The sequence below is a fragment of the Cryptomeria japonica genome, chromosome 11 (assembly GCF_030272615.1).
Source record: "Cryptomeria japonica chromosome 11, Sugi_1.0, whole genome shotgun sequence".
NCBI lineage: Eukaryota > Viridiplantae > Streptophyta > Pinopsida > Cupressales > Cupressaceae > Cryptomeria > Cryptomeria japonica.
Window position 1 is genome coordinate 176,575,329 of NC_081415.1, and position 9,144 is coordinate 176,584,472.

A 9,144-nucleotide genomic window follows, 5' to 3' on the forward strand; every position below is an offset into this window, starting at 1 on the left:
GGGTCTATTGTAGATTAAATGTACAATTAATACAATGTACTAACATAAATATATCAAAAACACTTAAAAGCTATAATATAGAGAACAATGGTGTACCTGTGCCTGAGATGCTTCTCCAATGGACTGAGGATGGCTCACCATCAATGTAGAAACTGTCACTATTACCTATACAAAAAATGTTTAAAGATTAAATACAATTAATATAATGATAAGTATTGAAGGTTAAAAACAATTAATTTTACATACCAAACAAAAGTGTACCGGATCCTGAGATGCTTCTCCAGTACAAGGAGGAGGGTCCGCCATTGACAAAATAGGTATGGATATTTCTTGTATGAAAAAATTATAAGATTATAATATATCACAAGTTCATATGTACGCATGCATATAATCATGAAATCGAGAAAATAAAGTAGAGGTACATACCTTCGCCCTCTCTTGATCCACGGGTGAATCAGGTGCATTCAACAAATCCACAAAGCTCAATGGTCGTTGTACATGTAAAATAGACAAAAAACACTAATCAATCTACAAACCTCAACTAATACTTGATTTCAACATTTTCAAAAAATTGTACAACTAAAAATGTGTTCAATTACCTTCTTTCCATGTTTTGGCCTCTTCGAGGAATTCTTTTTCTTAGGACGAGCCTTAGACGTGGAGGGGGTACCCTAAAAAAACAAAATTAACATGAGATATTAGTACACTTAATAAATTAAACATAATTTTAAAAATCTAAAATGAAATGACATGCATATTCCATCAAAACAATACATAAAAAGAGTTGTACAAAATATGATACCATATAGCCTTGTAGGCCAAAATCGATCGCTGAGAGCATGATGTCATCAATATAGGATATTTCGTCCCCTGTCAACACCTACAAACCAGAAATTGGACCAAGCATTAACGATAGTTAGTATATCTTGTATTTTTTTGAATTCAAAGTGTACTGTTCTATTTTAACATGTTACAAAATTTATACCTCAGGCATCGAAGTTGTAGCTATAGTAACTGGGGGAGGTGTATGGGATACCGCTGTTGCATCCTGAAATGCATATTATTTGTCTCAATTTAAATTGATGTATAAATGAAAATTCATTTATGTAATTAAAAATTTAAAGTGACTGATAAATAAAATGTTATGAATTCAAATCAACACACCTGTGTCTGTGGCTCATGGGCAAACACCATGTCCATCAAATCATCTGTTAGCGTGACATACTCAACCGTGTGAGCCTGACATCTACAACCGCAAATCATGCACAGATGATATGAGGATCCATCTGCACCAGCTGCATCATCTATCCCCAAGCATATCCTGAGCAACTGACACACATATGATGGATGGGCTCTTTGTCACCCTCTAATGGCTCATTATCCAATACAATAGGGTGTGCTAATGATGTCCCATGCTAGATGATGGGACCAATCAACGATGTGGCCGCCTGAAGAGTTTGTAGCTCCATTGACTCTTTCAGCTCTAATGGGACAACTTGATGCACCTTGGGTTTGGGTGCTAGGGGGTGGCGACTCTCCGCGGGTAATCGCCTACGGGCTCTAGGTCTATCTTGGGTAGAGCCACCACCTCTACCATGAAACTCTCTCATGTCAAAATAGTTTGGCCGCACATTGAGCACAAACTCACAATATATTTTTCTCAAAAAATATAATGGCACCTCATAATTATTACAAGGTGGATCATCAAAGACCATCCACCACCTCTGCCAAAAAAGATTCTTCATCTGCACATAGGTACACCAATGTATGAGAAACCTCTTTTCATTAAGAGGTAATGACTGACCAGTTTTGGGATCAACAAAAAGGGCACATATTTGTTGTTTAGTAATATTTTTGTTTCTTACTCCATCGTATGATAGCCCATTGGCATAGAATTGATGACACTGATCCCTAAAGCTTCCCCATTTGGTAATTTTTGTGGAAACAGCTATGGCACCACTAGCTAATGTTTCTAGGCTAGTGGCGAGGGATTGATGATGGTCAAGTTCAAAAGTTTTCAATTTAACAATCAGTCTATTGATTTTAGACGTATTTTGTCCTAATTGATTAATTAATTCTTCTTATGTTTCGGGTGTGCGGTCAAAAGGAGGAATTGGGGGTTGTTCTTGTGTGTTTTTAGGAGGTGCATTTGGTTGTTCTTGTGGGTTTTCAGGAGGTGCATTTGGTTGTTCTTGTTTTGGATTAGAAGAATCTGGTTTTTGAAACAAAAAATGAAAAAACCTAATCAAAATTAATGAAATTAAATTCAAAATGTAAAACAAATTGCATAAACCAGAAAGAAAGACAAAAATAAACAAAAACTAACCTTGATCCATAGCTTGGAGGACAAATCTAGCACCCCGTTCGCAGTTTAGGAGAGAAAATGGAGAAAAAACGAAGTTAAAAATGCACTATTCATGAGTAAATGAGACCCAGTTTTTTTTAAAAAACTTTTTTTACCAGGCACTGCGTATGTGGTTTTATTTGGATTATTAGCACGTACACGCTCATTTTCCTATGAGCAGCGTGTACACATTGCTCATTTTCCTAGGTGTAGTGCGTACATGCTCATTTTCCTAAAAGTAGCACGTACGCACTACCTTTTCTAGGCTCGGGAAGAACAAACCTAAGCACGTACGCGAGAATTTCAAATTTTAAAACCGTGTACATGCTGCTTGTTTTTCCATGTTTTTTTTGGGTAGTGTCCACTTTTCTGACCACCATCTTTGTGCACACGCCCTGGTGTATAAAATTTCTGACTTAGGGTTAGTGTCCTCATGTGTTGTGTCAACATTTTTAGTATCCGGTATATTCTCAATATGTGTCAGTGTAGTAACCAAGGGTGGTGGTAGGTTATCAGTTATTTTTATGTTTGGTATTCCACCTACTTTATCTTTCCCTTTGTCTCTGTCCTTTTGATATACCTTGAAAGTTTTCTTTGGTCTGTTTAATTCTTCCTATTTTTCCTTTTCAACAAAAAAGATATCCCATTTATCTGTTGTTTCCTCTGCAATTTCATTGACTCTTCTAGCCATTAGGCTTACATGTCGGTGCCCACTAGCAAAAAATGTTTTGTTAGCTTCACTAATTAGTTCATCAATTTCCTCTATAGAGTTATCCGGATGTACAACTAGGAGTTTTTCAATCTTAAGTTTCTTATCAAGCTCCATAACTGAAACCCTCTTTGCATCTAACCTTCTATACAATTCATTAGGCAAATCATCTACAACTTCAATTAACACTTTCTTGTATATGTCAAGATGTAGAATTATGCTATTCTCAATACTTTCCTTTTCTGCATCAGTGAATGTATTATACAGTTTGCTAACATTTGATAAATTGTCGTCATCAATGATTTCACTCAATAAGTTATCTAGAGGTGGTATAACTTGTTTTTGTTTCTTCTTTGGTGTCAACTTCTTTGTCGGTGGTCTCACTACCTATTGCTTCTGCCTTGTTTTCTTGGGTGAAGGAGAGGGTACCGGTGAGGGTTTTCTCTTCCTATCAACTCTCTTGAACTGTAGGAATTCCACTTTCAGATGATGTACCAACCGGTGAGATATGAGCCTCCGGTTGTAATCCTTCAAGTTCACTTTCCTTTATTCCAATGATGTTCATTTTGTTTTTTATTTCCTTTACTTGTTTTATTGCACTCCTTATGTACTTTTCTCTTTTCTTTCGGTTTCATTGTCTGTACACCACTTTCTATTGTTTTTGCATTTCCAAAAACTTTTTCTGTTGGTTCTCTAGGTGCCTCTAACAGGACTTTAGCACAAGTTTCAATAATATTTACATCTGCCTCATACCACATTTCAATTACCCATACAATTCTAGGAAGAACTGCCTCCATCCATATTTCATCCTTAATCACAAAACATATTTCTTTTTCATATTTGTCTACTATACTTTGTGGTAGTCTCTCTCTGGTTTTCACTTTTGCTTGGAAGGTTTTGAAGTACTCAGTGATATTGTTTTCCTTATCAGTGCCCATGTCGGTGAAGCTTTCTAGCAATTGTTTTCCTACCAGTATATCATATCCAAAATCTTTCTTTCCAATACCAAGAACTTCTTTTGTGAATTATAACATAAGACATACCAAAAGATTGCCAAAACGAAATGTTCCTTTCTTATCTCTTTTTATCTTTTTCAGATTATCTATTAATTCATCCTTTAGCCACTCACATGCATCTATTTTTGCATCATTATTCACCATATCATAATCACTTTTCATGCAAAGACCAGAAACTAAATTGAGTCGGTTTGCATGTGTGGTCTTGTAACCTAAGATAATACTTATGAATCTGACATTAATATCCTTGATGTCATTTACTCTCAGGGATCTGCTATCAGATGTTGCTCTTGTTAAGTTTGTAACTATTGTGTTAGGAACCTTCTTTGTCTTATCTAGCCTGCTACTGGTGGAGGGTAAGCCTGCCACTGTCCTAATTGCTTCCTTGGTGATTTTGCAAACTGAATCTAGCCAAAGGAATTCTCCATGTACCCTGCTAAGGACAATTCTCACTACCTCCTTAGGAAATTTAGGGATGTCCAAGATTTCCACAAAAACCTAAGGTCTCAATTATCTTGTGCTTGGGTTTTACATTGCCATTTTCATCACAGATAATAGTTTTAAACATCTTTAATATTTCCTTAGAACCTAATTCCTCAATATTATAGTGAATGTAAATTCTAGGGTCTTCAACATAAGTAACACCTTTTAGAATTTTAGAAAAAGCACCTATGGAATCATCTTGCTTTTCTATTTCGAGAATAATCTTGAAACGAGCCTAGGGCATTTTACAACTTCCACAGTAGTAGGGTTTGCAATAAATTCTGGAGCAGAGGAGGAAGCCATTGGAAAAATACCTTAAGCTGCTTGATAATGGTTTGACTGCTTGAAAGAAATCACTTCACTTCTTCGCCTTGGATGCCTTCGCTCGGATTTCGCGCTCTCTGAAAGTTTGAATGCTCAGTGAATCAAAAAAGAGGGAAAAATAATGATTTATAATGTCTTTTCTTCCAACAACTGCATTAAATGCTCGCCGGTTAAGTGAAACTTAGCACATCTGCCGGTAGAGAATAAATCCATCTTCTCACCATCAACCAAGGGTAAACTGCATGATATTCAACTTGTTGCAATACCCCCAAAGGGTTACTCTTCAGTTGGATGAAGAATCTCCTACTGGTGGAGTAATACTTTGTTCTACCGATGAAGGAATAATCTCATCAACATTGTGATCTTTCTTCCTAATCCACTATTTTGAGAATTCTTGCTTTACCTCATCTACCTTCTCTTTGCCTTTCAAACTGGGTCCTTTATTATTTGTCGGTGAAGTCTTACTTCTACAAAATTTTGCAATATGTCCAATCTTGTTACAAGCATAACAAGTCACATTGTTCTTCCGAATAGCCTTTCCATATCCTATGCTGGTTTGTGTTCTGCATTGATTAGATAAGTGCCCAAATCTTCCACAAACATAACATCTCACAATCATTTTGTAGTTTTATGAATTATGACCAATTTTGTTGCATTTGGAACATTGACCGATGGGTACATTAATGTTCTGATTCTTTCTAGATCTACACTGATTTTCTCTATGATCATACTTGTTACAGTTAAAGAATTTCCCATTAAATTTGTAAGCATTAGGTTGTCTTACCGGTTTATTGTGCTCATGATTGTTTGCAGTACCAAAACTTTCACCAACTTCAAATCCAAGTCCATTAGTATCTCCATTAGGTTTCTGACTTTTCAGCATATCATCAAGTTCTTCTGAAATTTTCTTGAATTTCTCTTTATGTTGATTTGCAGTAGCCAACTCATTTTCTAGAATTCCCTTCTGTCTCATAAGCTTAGTTTTATCATGTTGCATGCGAATCAGATCTGTCTTTAACATATCATTTTCATGACTGAGTCTTAGATTTTCATTTCCGGCATCATTGAGTCTCCTAGTCAATTCATCTTCATTCTTCTTTCTGTCTTCAATGTCTTTGCAAAATCTCATAGTCATGTCTTGCATTTCATTCCTCATAGTACTGTTTTCTTGCCTCAATTTTTTCACAAGATCGTTAAGAGTTTCCTTTTCATCATCATCACTTTGCATCTTCTCATGAACTTCTTTTCTTTTATTTCTAGCAATAGTAATATTTTCCTGAAGTCCTTGAATGAATTCCTGTGCAGTCCTCAAATCATCTTCAAGTTTGATATTCTTCAACTTCTCTGCATCATAGTTCGCAAGAGCTCCTTCTAACTGTTTTCTTAGGTTCTCCATCTGTACCAGTGTCATAATCTTCCTCAAGTTGTTAGGCTTTTGAAAATAGAGGACTAGGCTCTGACACCAATTGTTAGGATTAATGACAGTCCCAAAGATATTGAGAAGGGGGGGTGAATCAATATCTAACTGGTTGACAAAATATTTGACCTTATTAAGTATTTTGCATTCCAAAACAGTGTACCGATAAATAAGAATTAATGCAGTAAATAGGAACAATAAAGACAGCATAGAAAACACACCATAACACAAGATGTTTAACAAGGAAACCCGATGTGGGAAAAACCTCGGTGGGATTTGTGACCCACAATATTCACTCACTAGCCAATGAATGGATATTACTTACAATGTGGTGCCTGCACATGCAGGAAGGCCAACTGCCTAGAGCTCACTGCTCAATTTACAAAATGGATTATGAGAATCCAATATAGTGTACTACTACAATTCAACATCTGCTATGCCAGGTTCAGTACTGGTTTAAGCTCATATCATAACCATAAACCTTATACAAAATCTGCCTTAATATTCGCTCATCACTTCTACCTATCCCATATGTCCATATCAAAATGATTTACAATATCTCATACATATATGAGTCTATTACAATATGCCATGTCATCTTTACAAAATATATTTACAATTAAATACAATAAACAAAAGTTGTTCTTGTCGGCTGGGGTGCCGGTATACATTGTTTTCCATTGTCGGTGAAGTGCTTGTCGGTGCTTGCCGGTGGTTTACCAGATGAATGCCACAAGGTTGTCTGAAGGTTTCCACGAGGTTGCAAGGTTGCCATCAATGACAACACCTTCAATTCTCATTAGAGTGTATAATGCCAACATAGTTGTCTCACCTCATGTGGTGTAGACACGTGTCCTCCCTTGTGGAGATACCTTGTACATGCACACTTGCCACTTGTCAAGTGAGCTACAAGCGTTGCATGCTTGGAGGTTTAGTCAGTGGTTGTGTCCAACCATCTCACCTCCTTCTCCTTGCCTACTTATGCAAGGATTTGTTCTCATATTTGTTGAGAAATATTAATACACTAGATTGACTTCATTCATTTGTGTTTGTTGTTTATTTCTTAGGTTATGGAAATCATTTTAGTAGCTAAAGAAGGTCAAATTGAACAATTTTACTAAAATGCAGAAAGTATGGGATAGAAGTGTAGAAGAGAAAGATATATCTAGAAGTGAAATGTCGAGAAGAATCAATGACTACAAATTGGAGCTACCTGGGTAGGATAGGGGCATTGGGAGTTGGGCTCCAGAAGTAGAAAAATGTGGGTGTTAGTGTCAAACATTATATTAGGAGGTCACTAGGTTGCTTTCATAAAAAACTAGGACAAATATAAAATGATAGAAGTGTTAGGCACTAGTGTCTAAGGGTTTTGGGATCTAAAGAGTTTGAAACTAAGTGTTGTAGTCTAGGTTCCATTTATTGGTGTCACCATCACAAATTAAATTCTTCAAATTTACACTTGCACGCATAAATAGAGGAAAGTATTGTTTATATAGGTGCTTGCCTAAGTCCAAATCATGTTGGTGTTCCCACCATATAAAAATTTATGAGTGATAATAATCATGTACTCCTACAAGAGAAAAGGCACAATTTATAATAATGTTCAAATAGCAATAATTTCCTTAGATGTGAAGCTATTTATTGAGTTCCACACAAGGTTTTTATGAAACCTTGCAAGTGTTAGCGTCCAACATAACAATAACAATAAGAAACAAAATTACTTCAATTGTATACAATAGCATGCTTGATGATATCCTCAAACATCTCAATATTTGACTGATCTTGATAGGCTTAAATTTCTAGATTCATCATTAGATTCTATTAGGACACTTCAAATGAGGGAGAGACACACATTTATATGTGTCTCACACCTTTTTACAAATAACTATTCGAGAGAGGCTAACAATAGTATTACAACCATTAAGGGCCTAAATATTAACATTGAAATATTTGAACTTGAAGCTAAATTGGGAGGACACTAGACCTAGGTGCTAGTGTCCAACCCTTTTGGCTTGTACAAAGGGCTAGGAATCAGGGGTGTGACCAATATTGCCAATCTAGACCTAGGATAAGCTTGTTTGCACCAAAACAAGTGTTAAACTCTATCTGAAATTATAAGGATATAAAATTTATGATGTTACAATAATCAAGCTATTGAATGCATTCTTAGTTACCAACACTTTAGCACTTTTTTTTAATTTGTTATGGAGGTCTAGACTTGTGAGCATGACAGCCTAGCAAGGGCATGAAGCCTGCAAGCTACCAGCCCAGTGAGGGACTTCACGAAGTAGTTTTTGCCACCCAATACGATGGCACTAGCCATTAGGTTGAACCTCTTCGACTAAGAGCCAAGGATTGAGGGGTATCCATTCCACCAAATTCGCCCGGGGCACGATCCTGGCCTCATCCCTTATGATGTTAGAGCCTTGCACTCTGCAAGACTTGATCCCTGGTAGGCTCATTTAGAGCCTTTCAACTTCACTAGTAGACCAAGGGCTGATTGACCACTTTAGCATATTTTAGTGAATGGTCTCATTGACAAATCAAAGCCAAAGAGGATCCTTGTATAAAAATTAAGCAACATAGATATTGGCAAAAATATTTCGTAAATTAATTTTTTACCCACCTATAGAGCAATAAGAAAATATACCCAATTCTTAAAGAAATAGACAGATTTTGTAAAGTTGTATATTAAATTGAAAATACCTAGAAGAGAATATGGTGATAATCAATTCATTGCATGAGTGTCATTTTGGAAAATGATTGGGGCATATTTTCAAGGGAATGAATGAAAAAACTAAAAGTCCTTTCACCCTAAATATTTATGACTAAGTTGTTGAAGAGACTATAA